General features: G+C 46.1%; 1 protein-coding gene across 3 annotated transcripts in view; it reads right to left on the bottom strand.

The window, feature by feature from the left end:
• The window catches only part of CHST1 (carbohydrate sulfotransferase 1), a 60,471-nt gene that overhangs the window by 20,742 nt on the left and 26,744 nt on the right, over window positions 1-12,985 (bottom strand). The window contains exon 1 of one of the 3 annotated variants that reach the window (XM_081165583.1): window positions 6,420-6,588. The gene's annotated coding sequence lies outside the window, so the exon portion shown is untranslated. Of the gene's footprint in view, window positions 1-5,420; window positions 5,888-5,937; window positions 6,343-6,419 lie in introns of those variants that run through there. The other 2 variants (XM_081165587.1, XM_081165585.1) reach the window with 2 other exon arrangements.

Raw genomic sequence — 12,985 nt, 5'->3', positions numbered from 1 at the left:
AGTTTCACATTAGTTATCACTGGAACAGAGGCATCCTGGAAATCAGCAGGGCCTCCTGGCAGTTCTCTCTGTCTTACCAGGCGGCTAGGATAGACATGAAGTTGCTGGTTTGCAAATACACACACACACACACACACAAAATCCTGCCAGAAGTGAGCAAACTGTGGCTTTGCTGCCTACATTAACTGTCTGGCTGAATGATAACTTTGTTTCCTGAAATGAAATGTTGCTGCCTTGCAGGCAGGGTAGATAGCAAAGCTTGATGGCAAGAGTTAGATTCCAAACACATTTTTATTCTTTGCATATCTGAGAAACCATAGGGGCAGGACAGTGCTTGCTGGGATTGTTGGCTGAGAGTGCTGTTGCCAGACCAATAAATAAACAAATAAATAAAAATTGGGGGGTCGAACTAAGAAATCCTGTGTTTAAACAGCCCAGAACACTCATCTCTGCGCACCACATCATGCTATGTGGCAAAATCTGTGTGCACATCAGTCAACCAAATTCCCCTAGCTAAATTCATCTCAAGAAGTAAGTAAGGTTTTTCAAACAGAGTAAACAGTTTCATGGAATTAGGAGCCTTTTCACTAAGATCAAGGTTGCCCCTTGAGATATACTGCCCTGAGAACAATTGCTTTTATATACTAGTTGAAGGCAAGAGGGAGGGATGTGTGGTGGGAAAGCATGACATTATACATAGGTAGAACTCCAACAAAATTTAAAAGCTTGACTCGAACCCTGACAGGAATTGTTCGTGTTCTTCCCCACCCCACACCAACGCCCAGCACAAGTCAATTCTGCACTAAAAGGTTCAAATCCCACCAGAGGCAACTTAAACCCTCACATTCCTGAAGTAAGCAGTGTACAGATCAACTCTCCTGAATAAAACTTAAAGTTTGAAGGTAACCTGTGCTCACTCTGGCCCACTGTTAAAAACATTTCATTTGTGTTTTTACAGTGCATTCCTTCAATCCCTTTATTATGCCCAACCTCTGTCCTTGAAGAAATTGTGTTTCTATCTTGCTTGCAGGAAATTTTGCTACCAAGGTGTACGTATCACCTTGTTTCACTGTGCGAATTATGGTTCTGTAGCCATAATAATAACAACAACAATAACAGACTAATGATTTTGGAGAACATAATGTACATGCAATTAAATAGCATGTTCCTCTTCCTTAAAATTAGACAAAGGATTAGTTTTTATTAGTTTTTATTTTAGTTAGCACAAGTTTCTCAACCCAAGTAAAAGAGGTACTGGGTTAATAGTGGAAGGAATTATTTAGAGGATGACAAAAATCCCTTAGGAGGAATTCAGGAAAGAGGAATCAGCCTGCGGCGGTAGGGAGGAGATAGGGAAAGATATGCCAGATAAAAGGTAAAGGTAAAGGACCCCTGACAGTTAAGTCCAGTTGCAGATGACTCTGGGGTTGCACTGCTCATCTCCCTTTACAGGCTGAGGGAGCCGGCGTTTGCCTACAGACAGTTTTTCCAGGTCATGTGGCCAGCATAACTAAGCCGCTTCTGGCGCAATGGAACACCGAAACCAGAGCAGCTCACAGAATCACTCTTTACCTTCCCACCGGAGCAGTACCTATTTATCTACTTGCACTTTTGGGCGTGCTTTTGAATTGCTAAGTTGGCAGGAGCTGGGACCGAGCAACAGGAGCTCACCCCATCGCGGGAATTCGAACTGCCAACCTTCTGATCGGCAAGCCCAAGAGGTTCAGTGGTTTAGACTGCAGTGCCAGGTAAGGGAATTAGTAGGAATATATTTGATGGTACATTTGTCCCTTCGTACAAGGTGTACTGAGCGAACAAGTGAATTCGGAACAGCTGGGATTAGGGAAAGTAAATAAATTTCTTGGTTTGGAGCCAAATGGGTAGGTGGCTTCATTTGAAGGCCACGACCATCCTTGACCTCCTATTCTAAAAGCAAACACAGAGAAGCAGAGAGAAAATGGCCACAGGTGCACATCTTTGGATTGCGTGTAGGATATGATGGCAATGCAGATTTGAGAAGTGTGAAGAACAGCAGAGATACTTTGCAGCCTTTTTGCCAGATGTGCCTCAGAGCCACATCATACTATTGTTCACCCGATAAAGAGGTGTCCCTGAATTAAATCTCTGGCATTTCCCAATAAGCATTTTTCAAAATATCATAAAGGAAAAAGTAACAGCAGAGAAGTTTTATTTAAGGAACCAAAATAGGCATTCTTGGGAAACATACCCAAGACCCATGTTTTCCAACATATTGCAGAATTCAGGGGCAGACTTGCTGGGGAGAATCAGAAAGTGGGAACCACCTCCCTAAACTCCTCCTGCACTCAGCTCTTCCCTGAAATTGCTCCCTGGCCATTCTGCACACATATACACACCAGCTGGCTTCCAAAACTAGAAGCGACCTTAGCCAGGGAAATACTTAAGGAGGAAATCAGTAGGTGGAAAAAGCATCACATAGCAACATAGGAAGCTGCTGTATAACAAGTCACACCATTGGTCTGTTTTGCACAGTATTGTCTACACTGACTGGCAGCAGCTCTCCAGGCAGGGTTGGCTCCCAGCCCTAAGTGGGGAAGCCAGAGATTGAACCTGAGACCTGCTGAATGCAAAGCAGATGCTCCACCACTGAGCTATGAGTCCTCCCTCTTATTACATGCTGCAAATGGCTGCAGACCCTACTTTTCATTGTAAGGGTGAACATGGCTGGGAACTTTATGTTACCCCTTGTAATGCCTTGCATTAGACTGAACTTTTGGCATAAGAGGCTCTATTTCTTCTGTGCAATACTAGTAGAAACCCACTCCCAGTCCTTTGGACTGGGTAGACCATACACCTAAAATTAAAGTGCAACTATTAAACCTTGTTCTTAAGGTCTGTGTTTGCCCTCTATGGGAAATAAGCCTAATTTTCATTCATACCTAACTCCAATCCTAAAGAATGCAAATACTTTACTATCAAAACCATCAGCCTGTCTTAATCCTCTCTTCCTCATCCTCAGTCTGCTTTGCACAGTACCCCCTGATTTCCTTCTCAGTGCCACACTCCCCTGTACCACTAGTGTGGATGCATTCTTTGAAGCATACCTGGTAAATCCTGCTTTAAAAGGTGCCCCGGTTATTTTAAATAGCCATAAACAGCCTGTTTTGGACAATAACATTTCTTCTAGTGCAGAAAACAGCTGGTTGCTTCAACAGCCTGAGTTTCAATTGCAAAATTCAGCATTTCTGCCTGGGACTGCTAAAAAAAAAAGGTCCCATTCATAGTTGGACTACTGCAGGGCATTGTAGAAAAGTCTACTTTTGAAAATTCAGTGCATGACTACAAAACTGCTTGACCGAAACTTTGCAATGGAAGCACATCTGACTAGTGCTTCACTATCTTAACTAGCTCACAGTCCATTTCTGTACCCAATTCAAGATGTTGCTTTTGACCTTTAAGACCCATCGGGACTTGGGATCAGGGTACCCAAAGAACTACTGCTCTTCACACATACCTACGCAACCCTTGAGAACTTCAGAGGACCTTCTTCAAGTGTCTCCATCCAGTAAGGTGTGGTGAGTGACTATAAGGAAATCTACCTTTCCAGGGAAGGCTTCCTGGCTTTGAAATGCCCTCCCACATAGCACTTACCTTTGAGTCGCTCCAGCACCAGCCTCTTTATCTGTTTTAGATTTATATATGTGACTATTTTTATGCTGTGTTTATACTTCTATTATTTTTGAATTTCAAATGGTTTTATTTCTTCTTGTGAGCCATGCTGGACACACAGGGCAGCCTATAAACACTGTAAATCAGGCTTAGGTTGCCAAACGTTGTTGGATTACAACTCCCATCAACCCTGATCATCAGCTAAGCTGGCTGAGGATCACAGTTCTCAACCAACAACATCTGGGATCCAAAAGTTGAGGAACTCTGCGCCAATAAATAGCCTAGACTGGGATGTTGACAAAAGCTCCTTCCTTGTTCCCCTTCTCTCTCACACACCCAGATATCTTGGTATTTAAATTGATGAATCAAAGCTTTGAGGGAAATAAGAACTCTGGAATTTTGGTGCCCATACTACAGAGTTGCAGAAACAGAAAGAATGGATAATACTGCCTTGACACTGTTATGTTCTGGATTATGAACTAGTCCTGACCTCACCAACCTTGCAACCTCCAGATGTTTTGGACTGGCTGGACAGGATGGGAATTGTAGTGCAAACATCTGGAGGGTTTGTCAACCCTGGTTCTCCCCCATCCCCCAAATTCTTATTTCAACAATATTTCCTTAAAACTATTCTGTGAAGGCTAAAATGTAATACAGGTGTCTCAATAAACCTGTTTCATATTTTAGTCTTTGCGGAATGATTCTGCACACCTAAATTCAAAGGTGTGAGTGAGACGTCCAATCCACACATAATGGATGTGGGGAAAGCCTTGCTGCAGGGAGGGCTACTTTAGTAAAAGAAGCATAGATTGGATGGTGGGGGCTCCAGAGGAAATATTCAGCTTGCAAAGAAAAAATCTGTATGCGAGGTGGAACTGTTCTCAGGACAAAGTCTGAAGGCTTGCTGAGTGTTCCTATACTTTTCTTAAGCCTGTTCAGGATGAGACCTATGTTGTCGTTGTTGTTAACATGAGGGAGCATGATTTCACATGTTTTATACAGTGAGTGCTCACGACTTTCACGCAATCAGATTCCATTCAGTCCTCATAATCAATTAGAATGGCCCCACCAGCTGGAGAAAGCTTGGCCTCTTCCAAACAATAGGTTGCTATTTGAGTGCTGGAAAAAAAGAATATCCCTGAAACAGATGCACTTTCTTAAGGGAAGATGTCAAGAGTCCAACACAACAGAAGCAACAACTTTGCTTTTATTGTTGTGCTGATCATCTGGAAAGGTATTTCGGTCTCATTTATCTCCTTGTTCTAGACCACTTTAGGAAATAAGAGTGCTCCCATTTCAACTAAACATTTCATTTCCTCCCCACAAATCATTGCCCCAAAGAGGCCAAATGAGAGTCAAACAAGAAGGAAGTGGCATCTTGTCGCTGCATTCTTTCCTCAATGGTCATTTCTAACTAAAGGACCGATGAAAGGCATGTTTTGCTGCCTCCAAAATTAAATAAGGCAAGCTACTAGTGCCATGCTGAAAATACAAGCCAGGGAAATCCTAACCACCAGGGAATGAACTGTAGATAGAGAAATTAGAAAGGCTGGTCTAAGCACTGAGTTTGGGGACTCCAGCTGCCAGCTTAATTACATCGGAAAACAAAGCGATAACAAGAGAAAGCATTACAAAGCCTGCAAAAAGCAACATATCCTAAAACCTCTGCTCCAGCCCAGGCTCCAAGTTCCAGATAAGAATGAAAATCGCTACCCCTTGGCAGGCTGGAGGAGGAATCCCAAAATAAAACATTAAGTTGCAGATGCCCTTACCTGACCCATCCCATGCATTCCTCCAGCGCTGTGCTGCTCTGGCATCCCATATCACAAGCAAGGCCAACCTAGTCCCCCAAACTTGCATTTGGAATCAGAGTCATCCCTTGGCACTAGCTTAACAAAACTGGAAATCATGCTGGGGTTTCCCGACGCCTCTTCTTCCAAAGAGCCAGCTGCCTGTACCTGGATGAGAGACTCCTAGTTCTAAGCCAGCCCGGCGATTCCCACGTGTCTCTGCAGTCACATACAGAAAGTCTTCTCCCGCCACCGCTCCATCCCCTTTACCTGTGGACGAGCCCTCTCGACCTCCTGCACCACCACAAACTGAACACAACACACCTTTGCTCTTTGCGTTAGCAGCTGATCCACAATAGCCTCTACCTACATTCAAAGCAAGGTGGTCGCCGTTGTTGCAAAAAGGGTGGGCGGGCGAGCCAATCCTTTACTTTAACAACCCTTGCTGGATCGCCTTGTACAATAAGGTAGTTTTTGAAGAGTCGCAGGGGAAACTAACCTGGGCTAAAATCGCGGAGCGAACACGCACCGTAAAGAAAGACAAACGCGATTTGACGGCGGCATAAGCTTCCGTGGGCTGTAAGGCACGGAGTGGGTTGGGTGCTAGTCCACGAAAGCTTACGCCACGTTTGTTTTTTTAAAAGAAAGGGCGAATAAATAAATCTGTTCCGTCTTTAAGGCGCTGCCTGCACAGCCTGCATTATTAGGCTGCCTCCAGAGAGGAAAAGTGCATTTCCATTTGCCTCCTCGGTGCCCAGGAATAACCGACCCAGAGCATCACGTCTCTCGCCCACCCCGCTCGCGCTGCATCCTCTCGCTTAATAATAGAGAGAATTGGGGGAGCGAGGGAGCGAGATTGAAGCCTTCCTGCCGCTTGCGTTGGCCAGAGAAGCGGCGTCCTGGGTGCCCCCTCCCGCCCCGGGCAAGAGGGACTTGCCAGGAGCCCCCGTCACGTCCCGCCTTCCCCTTGCAGCCAGCTACCTTCGGAAACGAGGAGCCGCTCTGGGCACGGCGGCGGGCGTCCGCCTCATCTCAAGGGCTTCCAGCCAGAGTTGCCGGCCGCATCTCCCCTCGGTCCGCAGCTCAGGCTCGCTCGGCAGCGGCGGCGCGCGGCCACGGCGGGAGGACCATCCTCCGGTGTGTCTCTCCTCGGGGCTGAGCTCTGGCTCTCGCCAGCCCACCGCCCCCCCTTCCCCTCCCCTCGCACGACGACGCACGCGCGACCGCCAAAGGAGGAGACCCACGCGCAGCTCGGGCGGGCGGGCGGGCGGCGGGGCTGCTCCGACCCTCCCCGCGCGCCTTTTCTTTCTCGCTGCGGCGGCGCCCGCTTCCTTCCCTCAGACGCTTCGGCGCGGGCTGCGAGGTGGGCGAGGGCGGGCGAAGGGGAAAGAAAAGTCCCGCGCTTTGGTCCGCAGCCGAGCCGCCGAAGTATCCTTTCGGCAATTGCTGCTGCTTTCCAGACCAGTCTCTCTCAAACCGGTGCGGACCTATTGGCCGACCGCCTTCCCTGGAGAGCGAGGAGGGGTTTTGTTTTTTGTGTTTTTTTTATACCGGCGGAGGTTGAGCTCCCTTCCAACCGCACAGCCAGCAGCAAGGAAACGGTGCAGGCGGCGGCGGCAGCAGCATCAGGGAGCTCCCCTTGCCGAGCCAAATCTGCAGCAGAAGCAGCTGCCGGCCCCTCCCGCCGCGGCCCATCTCCGGGGTCAGAGCGCAGCCCGCGCTCTGCTCTGCCTAACTGAGGAAAGCGCGGGCGAGGCGGCGGGCGCGCGTGGGGGAGGGTGGGGGAACCCCCCGCCGGGCCTCTCCTCCGCAGCGCGCTTCCTTTCGAGCGAAGGGAATTCGGCGCGAGCAGCCGCGCGCGCCACACCGATTCCGCCTGAGGCGATTCGGCGGTGGCATCGGACCCCGGCGTGAGCTTGCTGCTGCCGGCGGTGTTGGTGCTCTCGCCGTGCTCTTTGTCCAACCAGCGGACAACTTTCCAGCTTCCAGATGGCTAGCCTGAGCTTCTCACTCGCTCTCTTAAAGGCGCCGACGCCGCGCTAAAAGATGTCGGGGGTTGTGAGGCGGGAGAATCTCTGGAGCGGCCGCTGTCCGGAGCGCGCACAACTTCAGCTGTCGCAGCTGACCGCTTCGGGGCGCTGTGGGGCTCGCTGAGGAGAAGACCGCGAGCTTCTCTCAGTTAGGGATGCCTCCCAAGTCAGGCATCACCCGTATGCCAGGCGTACATTTCAGCTCCCTAGAATACTTATGAAAGCTTCTCCAAGGATATCAGGGCTGAGGTTTATAGTACCAGCTTGGTTTAATTGAATGAAGTTTTTTTATTATTATTTATACTTGAAAGGTACCTTATAAACAAATCAATGAAACATAACATTGAGCTATAAAAATCTCAGCATAACAACCCAAATACACCATCAATATCATGCCAATCACAGGAGCTTTTTGAAAACAACCCCCCCCAGCTCAGCTAAAACCACCAGTCATGCCACACGGACTAAAATGAGGAGATTTTAAAATTGGGGGGGGGGTGTCAGGCTGAAGTTAAAAAGACAACAACATGAACACCATGTGTGCTTCCTTTGGGAAAGTATTCGGTTGGGGGGGGGTGCACCACCAAAAAGGCCCTCTCTGTCGTGACCACCCTCCAAAGTTTGGTCAGAGGTGGCACTCAGATAGGGGCTGAAGTACATACAGGTAGGAAGTACATACAGAAGAAAGTCTTCCCTCAGGTATGGACATCCCAAGCCATGTATACTTTATAGGTCATAACCAGGATTTTGAAGTGGGTCCAGAAACTAACTGGAAACCAACGAAGGTGAAAATAGACTGGATCTACTGAATAGGTACCAATAGGTCTAAATTATTTCCCAACCAGAATTCACTAATCTTCACTAATTCTCTCAAAGTGGCCTCGTGGCCCCAGAGTTTGCATTATTTGAAACTGGCAGACCCAACCTTTCTCACCATTTGAAGGGAATTTACTGAGCATGTGAGAATGCATCTTTTCGTGTTCTTGGTTCAACCCTACAAGAGTACACGGTACACCTAGGGAGCAGGTCCCTTTCTCCCTGGAATATCCTCATGGTGACTGTGTGAAGCCCACCATGTTGACTGAAACAGTGAAAAAGAAAGCATGTTTGCAGATTGTATATCTCATAAAGGGACATTCATATATCTTATTTAACTTTCCTCAAAGTGCCATCTGATGCATATTTTCTCAGCGGAACCATTGAACTTAATAGGACTTACCTGCAAATAAATGTGAATAGGATGTAAGCCTCATTCATACATTCCACTTTAGAAGCTCAGGTTAAGCTGACATGGTGTTGCTAGATTAATACTGTAAAAGACATGTTGATTGCTATTGCTGTCAGATTAGGAAATATCAGGTCCCTAAGTCTTCCCTGTGTATTAAAATTCTATCTGGTTAAATTCACAAAAATGTGGCTTGTGACTTTTATAGCTGTGAATGAAAATTGCACCAAAGGCGCAGTTCCATAGGTGGTACAATGGAACAATAGCCCACCCAGAAAACTGTCTTCCCCACCTTTTGTTCCTGTCTTGCTGGCAGAGTGCAATGCCTTACTATTCAAGCTGTTTGCTTTGGCTGCTGGCTGGAGCTCAGGACTTTGGCAGCATGTATTAAATGGTTTTATGAGCAAGCAGTTCACCCCCTTTGCCAATGCGTTCATGTATACTTTCATACATTCTGCCTTAGTTCCAGCCAATCGCTATGGCTTGCTTCAGCTTTCTCTGAGATGCAGGCAGAATGCACTAATAAGGAGAATCTCAGCAAAGGGACCAGAACACTTTGACATAAACATCTTGCCTGAACCTAACTGAAGGATGGGAGAGAAAGACACATGGATAAGTTTGAGGCAACCAGGAAGAGGAAGAGGGATACCAACCCACCCTCAAGATAGCCTACTGTACTGTCAATGTAATAGTATCCCTAACAGATTCTAGGAACTATTCCTATTGAAGCTGGTGTTAAAGAGTCCGCCTTCTTACTCTACTACCTGCCTTCTAGGCTGGAATGCTTTGAAACTGGCAATTTGGGATCTCCAAAGGTTCCCAATACAATTTTTCTTCTCTAACCAAGTAGTAATCATTCCAGGTTGAATATGTGCTAAAATAAATTTGATATTGCATATCGGTAGATTTCCACTGCCCTTTCTATGCTTATTTAAATGATTTTCATTTACCTGTTTTACCTGTTTTCATTCAATTGCTGCCTTCTGTTACCGGAAAAACCCGAGGGCTCCCTTGGACAAAAACAAAGACACCAACCAGGATAACTTGGAGCAAAACAGCAGCCTGTAGGCTTTGCCTTTATTGAACTAAGACTGTCGCGACAGGGTGCTCCCCTCACTTGCAGGTGAGAGGAAAGACCCAGAAAGATGGTGTGCAAGACCTTATAAAAACTTTTGAAATTCCCATCCTCCAGGTCAAGCCCACCCCCAGAAACATCATGCATACATTACAGAAAGGAGGGGTTGACATCATGCATACATTACAGAAGGGGTTGACATCATGCATACATTACAGAAAGGAGGGGTTGAGGGAGGAGTTGTGGTGGTAACCTGAGTGTCCTGTCACCTGGCTGGTCCCTCCTTTCCCCCTGCCCATGAGTCACTTCCAGGAGACAAAGGGGGTTTGCAGTTTCCTGCCCTCAGAGGGAAGATCTGATTATTGTCCTTTGTTTCAGTCCATGCTGAATCCACTACCATATGCAAGTTCTTTGTCATTTTGATTGTCTTCTGTCTGGGATTATCAGGGCTGACATAGCAACTGGGCAGGGCTCCTGTGGATGTGCTGGTATGCTGAAGGGATTATGGCTGACCAGAACCAAGCCACCCCCCTTTGATAGTCCTTGTCATATGGAGTAAAATAAAATGGAACAGTGCAAATCCGATGTATGGTTGATTTTCTATGAATTTATAACAGAAATGTGGCGTATGTAGTGTGTGAGTGTGTGTGAAGTTTGTGCAAACAGAATGATTGGGGTGGGGGGTTCCTGCTACAGTTCCCCCCTTCGGAGATAAGATTGCAAAGGTGGCTACTTTGCAATCCTTTTCTCCGCACAATTTAAGGTGGTAAATATTAACCTGCTATTCACAGTGTGTGTGAAGTTTGTGCAAACAGAATGATTGGGGTGGGGGGTTCCTGCTACACTTCTTAGAGACAGGCCGTAGCTCAGTGGCAGAGCATGCAGACAGTCCCAGGTTCAACCCTGACAACTCCAGGTAGCGCTGGGAATGTCACCTGCCTGAAACCCTAGAGAGCTGTTTCTAGTCAATGTAGTTAATATGTGCTAGAATGCTAGATGAAACAATGGTCTGCCGTGGTCTAAATCAACTTCCTGTGTATCTTTTACTGATTTAGGGCACACTTGCCCCTCTGCCTCTTGGTAGTGCATTGATTGGCTCACTTATTTGGCTCAGTGGTTGGCCATCTGAATTGTTTTTTCTGACCCATTTGTCAATGCCCTTCTGATACAACTTAGTGTTTGTGTCTGGTTGACACCTTTCCTCTGCCAGAGCTCCTGTGCAATAACTGCTGCAGAAACTAAAGGAAGTGATGTTTTCCATCACTATCACTATCCCTAGCTCAGGAAAATGTATTCTGTTGGCAGCTCTTAAGTGCAGATCATTTACAAACAATATCTGCTTCTACGTGATCGCTCGGGAAGGCTTCTTGTTATTGTTCTCTGTTCAGAAAATGGCAGGTGCATTTTAGCTGCACCTAGGAACTGCAGGTGAGGGCCACAAGATGCATTACGTGGAAGGTCCTTGACTGCATCTTCTGCCTTTCTACCTCTTCTCCTTCTAAGGGGTGCACTGGAGCCACGGCACAGGGGAAGCAGTGATCCCTGTATACTTTCCCCTACATTGCTCTTGGGGCTTTCCATGAGATGGGATGAAAGGGTTAACCTCTTTTCTCCTACATTATAGTCCCAAACCAATTTTGGGGCATCCTGTGTGCATTTCTTTTCTTTCAGGAAAATAAAAATACATTGGGAGATCCAATTACAGTTCTTCCTCATAATGTTTAGTTTGTCCCTAAATAAAAACATTAATAGAATCTTAATTAGAATTTTAAATTAAGCCTGCAATCTTAAACATACTTAGCTGGACATAAATCTTGCTGGAATCAGTATTACTTGCTTCTAAGTATATACAGTTAATTATCGGCACATTAATGTGAAACATAACAGTGCTTCTGTTTGGAAAGGATTAGTATGGGAGACAGAACTTTCCCCCACAGACTCTGCTTCACTACTTCCTGGCCTCTCACTAAGTTTTTTCCTGGTCTTGCAACACTATCACATGCGGCCAACTACCGAGCAGTTTCCTATTGATATCCCACAACCCTTGCTTCCAATTACTGGAAATTTTCGCTGGGGCTAGTTTGACACAGCACACCAGCAACATGTCACCTTCTTCAAAAAGATCACAATTGTCCTTGCTTAGTTATAGGTCAGTTGCAATATGGCAATAGCCTGGATTGGCTGTGGTCATCACTGAGCCACTATTTGACTAGCACTCAAATATGTCAGATTGCTGTTGAGTCAGTTTGACCCAGTAGTAGCACTGTAAGAAACTACCTTCAGGAGGGAAAATGCACCCTGGGGTTGTATAGGTTCCTAATGTTTTTTGCCATGGAACCCCAAAACCTGGGGAAACATGGGAGCATAGATCTCTCATGGGTACAAAAGCTAGCATCTGGGTGGTGCTGAAAAATCAAAGCAAGCAGTTCCAAGGAAGAGGAGAGGATGGGGCTGCTGTAGGCTGCCAATCACAAATTTGTATGATGAACTGCTAGGGACTAGACGGAAATATGGAACAGAAGGACATCATTCCTCCACTCCAGTGACTTCCCTAATGCCAATTTGCTGAGGGTTTTTGTTGTTGTTGTTGCCTGAAAAAGCCTTACTCAAATTCCTGTTTTGTCATCGTTTTGCACTGATTGGGTGTGCTAGAAATAATACTGCCTGCCATAAGCACACTGGATCTGTGATGTGATGTGCTTAGAAACTTCCCTGCAGCTACAGGAAGGAAAGTCTTCCATGTGTAATTTATACTGAAGCAGTAATTAAAAACTATACTGGAGGAAACCACCTTAGACAAGGATCTAAGCCGAATAAGAGAGTCAAGGCTTTAAATCGAAGTTCTGTTATGTGAAGTCTTCAAACAGTTGGGGGGGGGAGTATTTGGTGAATTTCAAGGTGACCCAAGTCAGTTATCTAAAAATAGGGAAGATCATTCCTGCATCTCCAAACATTTGTGTGTTTCCCCCTCTGTCCAACTGTATTTGAATACGGGTCTTATGTCTTCTGCTGTATTCTACACCCACTTCTGGCAGTTAACAGTAAGAGCCCATTTATAATTCTGGATACCGTAATGGCAACATTCATTTTTATGGGTCCCATCTTGCTTAGTGTGTGTTTAATGTGAAGTCCAAAGGGTTATAAAGAATTACAGTAATTATTATTTAACACTGCGTTTAGAAATACTCTCGCTCCCAAAGGAATGTGCTGCTTAATA

The sequence above is a fragment of the Podarcis bocagei genome, assembly GCF_964188305.1.
Source record: "Podarcis bocagei genome assembly, chromosome: 1".
Lineage (NCBI taxonomy): Eukaryota > Metazoa > Chordata > Lepidosauria > Squamata > Lacertidae > Podarcis > Podarcis bocagei.
Note: the sequence above shows the minus strand (reverse complement) of the source record. Positions and strands in the feature narration are given on the sequence as shown.